General features: G+C 38.8%; 1 pseudogene; it reads left to right on the forward strand.

Moving 5' to 3' along the window:
• The first annotated feature begins 222 nt into the window (after positions 1-222).
• LOC118835621 lies at positions 223-10,151 on the forward strand (annotated as a pseudogene).
• The last annotated feature ends 270 nt before the right edge of the window (positions 10,152-10,421 follow it).

Raw genomic sequence — 10,421 nt, forward strand, 5'->3', positions numbered from 1 at the left:
GCTTTCTCACTGGACTGAAGCAGCAGTGGGACTCTTCATCCCCGTGAGTGTCGGAGCAGCCTTTTTGAAGGACCACACTGCTCACCTCCTGGTATAAGGAAGGGGCTAAAAAAGGTGTCCTAAAAACTGTCTGCTTCACCCAATCCTGGTGTGCTTACTCTAGCAGGTAAGGATTCTATTCTGCAGTCAAAACACAGAAAACGCACAAAAATTTTTATGGAGATGACTCCACTCCCCATCAGCATATGGAATGTGTGCGTGCTTATCGACAATGTGAAATCCAGTAAACCTGAAAAACAAAGAGCTCCTGTTGTGAGAGAATTCAACAAGTATCATATCCAGAGAGCAGCCCTGAGTGAAACAAGACTGGCAAATGGAGGCCAGGTTACTAAAGTTGAAGCTAGAAACACATTTTCTAGCTTTTCTAGTGGCTGCGGTGATGGGGAGTGTGGTAAAGCTGGAGTAGGTTTTGCAATCAAAACTAATCTAGTCAACAAGCTTATGTGCTTATCAAAAGGAGTGAACAACACTCACAACAATGCAATTGCCCCTTCCAGGAAAGTGCCACATCACCATCATCAGTGACTATGCTCCCACCATGATGAACTCTGATGAGGTCAAAGAAAAAATTTATAAAGACCTGGAGACCCTTATCAACAATGTGCCAAAAAAGGACAAGCTTATAATTCTGGGTGACTTTTATACTAGATGTGGCAGGGAGTCCTTGGGAGGAATGAAGTTGGAAACAGCAATAGCAATAATCACTTACTGCTTACTACTGAGGACTTGTGCATCTCATGACCTTCTGTCTTTCATTTACCTAAATTCAATAAAACTTTGTGGATGCACTCTCACAGCATACATTGACATTTAATAGGTTATAACATTGTAAGTAGAAGAGACAAATAGGATATGAATGACAAAGGCAATGTGTGCACATAGTGGTGGACCAATCATAGACTTATCCTCTATACGCTAAACATTTGCATTTAACAAAAGCAAAGATGACTATGAGAAGATTTAATGTCAAGAGATTAGAGTGCTTCTCCCAGAGGAAACAGTTCATTGCTGACTTGGAGGGAAAGCTGAGCTAACACATAGTTGGTAACAATGGAGCAAAGGTGTGGGCTCTATCAAAAGTAAAGTGCAAGCAAAGCTTAGAGAGATACAGGATTCTTGGCTCAGTAAGAAGGCAGATGAAATTTGGTTTTACACTGATAATAACAACCAAAGTGTTTATATGATGTCTTGAAAGCTATTTATGGGTCAAAGGCCTATGGTGCATCTCAACTACTCAGTGCTGATGGAACCACATTGATTAGTGGTAAAGGCATGATGCTGGAGAGATGGGCTGAACATTTCCATAGTGTCCTCAACAGATCATCATCAATCAATGCTGAAGCCATTAACCATATACCTCAGATTGAAGTCAATACTACTGTAGCCAAACTTCCAGGTGAAGAAGAGATTTTGAATGCCTGGTGGCAAAGCACCCAGTGCTGATGCTATTCCACCTGAAATTTTCAAGGCAGGGGGTCCACTGGTCATACAAAAGCTGACAGAAATTTTCTGGGGTTATATGACAAGATGAGGTTATCCTCCAGGAGTTAAGGGATGTCTCCACTGTCCATCTCTATAAAGGAAAAGGAAATCGGTTGTACTCTGACAATCATAGTAGTGAAGTTAAGGAGTGGGTGGGGTGAGGGAAGATATCTTCTTTAGTCATTGCTGGCAAGATTCTTGCCAGCGTTCTCCTTAATAGTCTGATCCTGCACCTGGAAGATGGTCATCTACCTGTGAGGCAGTGTGGCTTCAGAAACGTCTGAGGAATAGTCAATATGGTGTTTGCTGCTCAACAATTCCAGAACAAATGCCAGGAGCAGAACAGAGGTCTGTACACAATGTTTCTCACTTCAACCAAAGCTTTTGAAACTGTCAGTCATGAGGGCTTATGGAGAATTATGGCAAAATTTGGTTGTCTGGAGAAGCCCATCAGTACTCTACATCAGTTTCCTGATGGTATGCTTGCCTAGGTTCTGGATAATGGACAATGCTTTCATGCTTTCATGCTTTCTCAGTCACCAATGGAGTAAAGCAGGGGTGTATGTTTTCTCTCATGCTTTTTAGCATGATGTTTTCTGCTATGTTGTCATATGGTTTCAACAAGGATGAAAATGGCATCATGTTCAATACTGTGCTGATGGTAAATTATTTAACTTGAAAAGGCTACAAGCCAAGACTAAAGTAGAGGGAGAGCTGGTGCATGACTTTTTATTCACAGGTGACTGTGCACTCAATGCAGTCTCTGAGGCTGAGATGCAACAAGGGACAGATCGATTCTCTGCTGCTTGGGCTAATTTTGGACTAACAACACCAAGAAAGTACAGGTGTTCCATCATCAAGCACCATACATCCATATAGTAAATGGAGAAATTACGAATGCTGTGGATAAGTTCACTTACATTGGCAGTATTCTTTCCAGGGATGTACGTATAGATCATGAAGTTGACTCACACATTGCCAGAGCTAGCTCAGTGCTTGGAAAACTCAGAAGGAAAGTGTGGGAGAGAAGAGGTATTACACTGACTACCAAATTGAAGGTCTACAGAGCTGTTGGACTGACCTCATTGTCGTATGCCTGTGAAACCTAGAAAGTACATCATCTTTGACAGACTTGGCTCTTCTCATCAATGCAAGGTTCACAGACAGCTCCAAAAGACTCATGATGGAAAAAGCTATCCACATCCAGAGAACAAATTATAGAGTCTGAATGCAGATTGAGGCAAACTATTTGCTCTCTTGTCTTTTTTTCCCTTCTTTTTTGGTTTTGTCTCTTCTTTCTCATGATTCACTCCATTGGTTATAATTCTTCTTTACAACTAGACCGTTATGTAAATAAGTTTAATGCAAAGGTATACACAGAACCTATATCGGATTACATGCCTTCTTGGGGGAGGAGAAGGAGGGGAGAAAATTTGGAACTCAAAAACTTGTGGAACTGAGTGTTGTAAACTAAAAATAAAAAAAAGGAAAGTATATCAGCAAAATGCCAGGGAACTGAATTGCTTCCATTTGAATTGTCTTAGGAAGATTCTAAAGATCACCTGGCAAGATAAAATACAGGATACTCTGGTCTTTTATCGAGCTGAACTGCCAAGCATTCAAACTCTACTGCAGAAAGCATACATTGCTATGTTGTTTGGATGCCAAATATACGTTTGCCTAAAAGATTTTTACTGAGAACTCACACAAGGCAAGCACTCACATGGAAGTTAGAAGTGATTGATAGGAGGATACTCTCAAGGTCTCTCTGAAGAACTTTGGAATCAATTATGAGACATCAGAGATGCTGGCACAGGACCATCCACAATACATCTGCATCAAAGAAAGTGCTGTACTCTATGAGCAAAGCAGAATTGTAGTAGCTCAAATAAAATGGGAGACACGTAAATTTGGAGATATCTCCAAATGTTCATATGGACTATTTGTGACTGACCTATGATGGAGTTTTCCTAGCTCATACTGGTTTGATCAGCCTTAGTCAGACACACTGTACCTTGACCCAAACATGGTTACATCATTTTGGTCCTGGATATATCCTGGATTTATCCTGGATATATCTTGTTTGTACATATTTATTGTCTTCTCCATTAGATTGTGAGTTCCTTGACAACAAGGACTGTTCTTTCCTTCTTTTGTATCCCCAGGCTTAGTACAGCTCTTAGCACATAACAGATGCTTAATAAATGTTTGATTGATTAATTAAATGATAGTGCCTACCACAGTGACTGACACAAAGTAGGTGCTTAATAAATGTTTACTGATTGACTGATCCATGGTGCCTACTACACTGACTGACACAAAAGAAATCTTTAATAAATGGCTTTTTTTTTCAGTTGTAGTGATTTGGAATCTTCGACAACAACAACAAAAATCCAAGTACAAATAAGAATAAGCAGGCCTTCTCATTCTCCATAGCTGGCAGGGATATAGATGCCAGGGCCACACAGAATGACAGACTCAGCCTATGAAAGGGACCTCAGAAATAATCCAGTCCAAGTAATACCTAGAAAGGGGGCTTCTGTCCAATTTTTTGTTGACAAATGACAAACCAGAGATCATTTGAAAATGTCTAATGATAGGAAACCCTTGAGGCATTCTGGTATTGGAAAGCTCTGATTGTTAAGACAGGTTCCTGTGCCCTTTGCAACTTTTACCCAGTGATTCAGTTTTGCCTGTGAAGTGACAGAAAACAAGATTAATCCCTCATTCACATGACGGCAGCTCACTCATTTGAAGACAACTTTCATACTTCCCTAAATCTTCCCTTCTTCTGTCCAACGATCACTCATTCATTCATTTGTTCCTCTTACATCATAAAATTAAGGTCTTTTGCCATTTTGGTGGCCTTCCTCTGGACTTGGCTTCAACTTATCAATGCCCTTCCTAGAATGCGGGGCCTAGGCACCACCTAGACCAAGGGGGAGTGAGGAGAGGAAGGAAGAAAAAAAAGGAAATGTACATGGTAACTTTATTATATATTTAAAAGGAATAGCAAGTTATACATAATATATTTGCAATTTCATGTACAATCTTTTTTATTATTATTACTCTATATTATGGAAATGCTTATTTTATTCCAGAAATTAAAAATAAAATGAAGTTTTTTTAAAAAAACATGACATGAGAGATTTTGCCCTTCTGTTTGCTAGAATCTAGGTGCATAGCTGTGGAATACTTGCAATCTACTAGTATCAATTAGCTTATTCTGACAAGTCCTGTTCATGATAGACATGCTATCCTCCCGTGAATTTATTCCTTTGTATTTCCACTCATCAAAAAAAAAAAAAAAACAACTCCTAAACTTTAATATATTGTTCAGGATCAGTTCATAGTAGAAGATATAAGAATGACTGACTAGCCCCTCCCAGCTTCAGTTGTCTCAATGCTATTTATGAGTAAAATGCAAGAAATGATTATAAAAGGCAAGAAATGATTAGTTTTTTGTTTAGATGCCAGGCTTCTTGCTGTTGTTTTTATTTGGGGGTGGTGGTAGAGTGGCAGGGAGAGTAAAGTGAAAACCAAAAAAAAGTCAGACCTATAAATCTTGCTGGTGTCTATTTAAAAGAAATATGAAACCATAGAGAATATAATTATGGTATATTTACCTAAATATTAGCATCTTTTTGAACATAGAATTTTTAAATCCACTAAAGCATGCAACCAAATAATGGAAAATGCATGTTTGGGGGATCACCCCCCCAAAATCCATTAGTTTAAGCAATTGGCTTAAAAGCACCATGTCATTATTTTAGAGTTAAATAGTTAAACGTTTTTATACAGGAACATCAAAACCATATATGCTTCAAACACCAAACCTTTTTTAATGACTTTCAGATAAAACAATTTATTTATGCAATTAACAACAACATGCAATTTCTAATAATTAGCAGATAATAGTTATCTGCAAAGTACTTTATAAAATTGCCTTCTGAACTGCATTCATTCTGTGGGGAACCACTGAAAATTAGACTATAAAATTACCCGAAAATGTACTGCATTAACAAGAATTTTCTGTATTCAGTTTCCTCTTCAAATTTATGGGTTTGAATATTTGTAAACATTTGGTTTCATAGAGACAAGCCCTATCACCTTATGTCTCTAAAGGGGAAAACACACTGGTGGGTTTCTCTTTTGGTTTGGGGGTTTTTTGCAGCAAGAACAGCATTTTATTATTATTCCTTTTCAGAGATTTTACACAAATGATTAATAGGCAATTTCCATATTTGTATCCTAATTATTTGTAATTTCCTCTAATAAACAGTGTTATGCACTGAACAGCTATAGAGCATCCTGTAAAATCGGGCTGTTTTTCATGGAAGGATGATAAAAATCACATTAAAGAAATATGTTCTGTAAGCATCAGAGGGATATTTAGAAAATGAGAAAGCAGTTCTTTCTGCCCCCTCCCACCATAGTAATTCAAGGAAATTCACAAGTAAATGTTTTTAATTCTATAATTTTGTGATTCTATGAAATTCTCAAGGACAATCAGCTAAAAGCTTATTGCCATAATGTTTTGGGACAGCAAAGCCTGCTAGAGTGCTGTGAAAACATAACTCAGAGCCCACCTGGGGCCCTTTTTGCCAAGGTGAAGAGACAAAGCCAGAAAAACACCTCTCTGATGGCTTGCGGACAGGCCTCCATAAGTCCAGCCAAAGTGCCAAATGCAGCTATCAGAATCACCTCAGCCCCAACAAACCAACAGGAAGATTCATACTAATCCTCTTTCCATTTGGGTTCCTATTCAGTCATCTGGGCGTACAGCACCATGCTGAGCCTTGGAGGGGTTTATAGTTGTGTAAAGAGGTGGTTGCTCCTTTCTGCCAAAGCAATTTGCTGACTTATACCAGGAAAATGGCTTTTCCCGGTATGAAATTGAAATTTGGGCATTACTGGGAGAGGAGGCATGAAAGCAAAGTACTTCTCAAGCTGGTTCCTCTCTGGGCGATTTGGCACAGTCAATCTCACCACTCAAACAGCTCAAAGAGAAAGGAAGATGAGATTTTTGTTTTAGGGAAAACAGAAAAGAAAGGCCTAAGAGAGGAAGTATAAATCAAAAGCTCCATCCTCCTCTGAATTCTGGGAGCTGCTCTGGTGAGTCATCCTGGGTTGAAAAGCAATGATGACTTTCTCATGAGCCCAGGATGAGCTGCTGTTAAAAGTCCAGGAAGACACCCCCTAAAGTCACATACTCTGTTGTGGAGCTTTGGAAGGCAGCAGAAAGGAGCCTTTGGATTTTTCCTCACACACACAAAAAGTGGTTCAACCCTAAACGTTTACATTTGAGTCGGCATGTGCTTGGGAAATGATCAAAACACATTTGTCCATTTCAGGAGTGAAATCTGCCAACCATGAGGTCCACAAGTGCAGACAAGGGGTGCCAACAATGAACACTTCCAGGGCTGTTATCTTAAAGCATATTCTCCTGGTTCTGAAGACTGGCTCTGGATTCTCAAGCTCCTATTCTGTCTAGTAGCTTAAAATCAAGAAGCAGCATGTTGTGAATGGGAAGAGTTTTAAATGAGGGAGTTCAAGAGACCTTTCCTCATGTCCTGGTTCTTCCTTAAAAAAAAAAAGATTTTACATATATATAAATATATATTTATATATATATACATATATATATATATATATGTGTGTGTGTGAATATATGTGTGAGAATATATTATATATATATCATACATACACACACTCATATATATATATGATCACCTAAATTTCTCTCCATATCCTCAACCTATCACCTTCCTAGAGAGCCATCACATATGACGATTTTTGTTAAAATAAAAAAGGGGGAGGGGAGAAGAGGGAGGAGAGGGAAAACTTTTTTAAAAGCTGATCCTGTGTGTCTACCACCTCCACAAAGGAACGGTGTCTTTTCCTATTTCTTCTTTAGGGTTCAAACTTGTTCTTTGTAAATTTTGTAACATTTATTTTGGATTGTTTCATGGTGCTTTTTCCTTTACATTTATGCTATCATAGTCATCATTGTTTATGTTTTTTTTTCTTATCTCTGTTTACTTGATGTTTTATCAGTTTATTTAAGTTTTTCCATTTCTGGTATTTGTCATATACACAGTCTTACAACACAAGTACAGAATGCAACATTACATTAGCATACCATAATTTGTTTACCCATTCCCCAATTGACAGATGTCTATTTTGTTTCTTTCTTTGCTACCACAGGAAGGCTGCTAGAAATATTTTGGTCTATATGAGGCCTTTTATTTTAACAAAGATTTCCTTGCAGTATGAACTTAGCAGTGGGATCTCCACATGAACATCTGAGTCACTTCATTTTCATAATTCCAAGTTGTTTTACAGAATTGTTGTACTAACTTGTAGCTCCATTAACAATGTATTAGGGTAACCATCTTTCTACAACTCCTCTATATTACTATTCTCATAATTTTGTTATCTTTGACGATTTGTGTGGTATGAGGTGAGCCTTTTTGCGTATAACTCACTTTATGACCTTGGAAACTTTATTTCCTCTTTCTGAACCTTATTTTCCCCACTTGCAAAATGGGGAATTGTGCCAGCTTGCCACCAAAGCCTCTCCTGGTTTAGATGATCTATGATTCTAGGAATTCATCACAACTCACCTTTGGGAGATTGGATGTATTTGGTGAATAATTAACTCTCAGTCATGCTAGACTCAAACCTTGGAGTCATCCCTGATTCCTTGCATTCTTTTTGCTCTTAATAATCTTGTCCTATTTATTCTTCCTAACATCTCTTGAATGCATGCTGTCCTTTCTAATTCAACTTCATTTCCATTTTCTATTTCCATTACTACAAAGGCTAATCGATATCCTCATTGTTTTCAGCATGGCTTATTGTAATAGCATGGAATCTGACACATAGTAGGTACTTAATAAAAGCTTATTGATTGATTGATCCTAATGTTAACTCTCTGTTTGTACTGTATCCCTCTTTCAGTCCAGTCTATACAATGCTATTGGACTTAACCTCTTGAAAAAATGTTTTTACATGACACCTCTCTCTCCTATACTTTCCCATTAAATAAACTTAAGATTCTTTTTTGTGGCATTCAGAATACTCTGCTTTAGCCTAGCAATCAAGGTCCCTATTAGAAAAGTCCAGAGCCTCTCCATACTTATTTTCCACCCTCTTCCTTGGATGGAATGATCCCTATACGGTTGTTCAATTGTGTCAATGATCACTTCCACTTTGCCTAAAATCCTTCTCTGTCTAAAATTAGTTACGTCCATCCCTACCCTCTTATACATGTACCAACTCTTTTCAGGTTCCAGCTAAATTCTCATCTCTTCCTATATACTTTCCATTATCATGCTAGTCCTCTGAGATCACACATTTGCCTATATTTGTTATTCAGCTTGTTCCCCATAATGTTGTATAGAGTGTCCCAAATATCTTAGTGTAGTTTTAAGTGATTAAGTTTGTACTAACCTTCTTCCCACCACCCTGCCGGAGCTTATCCCAGTTGACTGATCAGAGTACAGAATCTGCGAATGCTACTCTGCTCTGGGGCTGAACTGCACCCATCCTATCCCAGCATTTTCCCTTTTGAAACCACTAAGAATAACGTGCTTACATCAATTTTTACTCAAGTCAATCATCTGCCATGCTTGGAACAGAGACCGTATTCAGATTGCCCTTAGCCCTAATAATCATGAAGTCCACATTTACAAGAAGAATGGGAAACAATGGGTGAAAGCCTGAGCTGAAGAAACACAATGGACACATCACAGGTACTGACTGGGCTCCCAAGCAACAGAAATGTAACTTGTGGTGCAGACCGTAATGCCTATGTTTGGAGACAGAAAGACAGCATCTGGAAACCAACCCTGGTGATCCTGAGGATTAACTGTGCAACCACCTTCCTGAAGAGTCTGAAAATGTTTGGTGGGTGAGCAAACACATAGAAAAGCTAATTCGTTCTACTGTCCTTAGTTTGGACTGGGGCCCCAACAATGTTTTGCTGGCTTCTGGATCTTGTGATTTCAAATGCAGAGTTTTTTCTGCCTACATTAAAGAACTTGATGAAAAGTCAGCCCTTATTCCATGGGGTACCAAAATGCCTTTTTGGTCAACTGATGTCAGAGTTTGGTCATTCCAGAAGTAGTGGTTGGGTCCACGGAGTTAGTTTCTCTGCCAGTGGAAACCTCCTCACTTGAGTCAGCCATGATAGTACTGTATCAGTTGCCGATGCCTCCAAAAACATGATAGTTTCACAGCTGGAAACAGAGTTCCTCCCACTCTTGAGTGTGTCATTTGTCTCTGATGGTGGCTGTTGGCCATTGCTGCCCGAAGCTATTTAATTATGATAATGGTGGCTCCTTGACCTTCGTCTACAAATTAGACATTCCAAAACAGAGCATCCAACAATGTCTCTGCCATGGAATGCTTCTGCAACATGTTCAAGAGGGCCAAGCAACATTGCTCTAGACATGCTACACCAAAACAGTATCACCCAAGTGTCTGGTTATGAAGTGAACAAGCAAGACTGCCACAAATTTTGCACTGCTAGCATTGATGGAGCAATGACAATTTGGGATTTCAAGACTTTAGAGCCTTAGATCCAAGGGCTAAGAATCAAATGAATTATATTTCCATTCTCCAGCATCACAGAAACTGGACAGAATGCAACTCTAGCATTTGCATGAAGATGGGAAAGACCCTACCCCAACAAGTCAAATCTAAGAAAATATCCCTTGCAGATATTTTTTAAAAATGGTGAAGATACTGATTTAAAATCAGCAGCAGAGTTGTCTTTCTGATCGACTAGTTTATTCCATTCTTGACCAAAGCTACTCTTTAAGCAGTTTATCGTGGGAAGTTGTCACGCTAAATTGAGGAGGGATTTTATATAA

This window comes from Trichosurus vulpecula, chromosome 1 (assembly GCF_011100635.1).
Source record: "Trichosurus vulpecula isolate mTriVul1 chromosome 1, mTriVul1.pri, whole genome shotgun sequence".
Lineage (NCBI taxonomy): Eukaryota > Metazoa > Chordata > Mammalia > Diprotodontia > Phalangeridae > Trichosurus > Trichosurus vulpecula.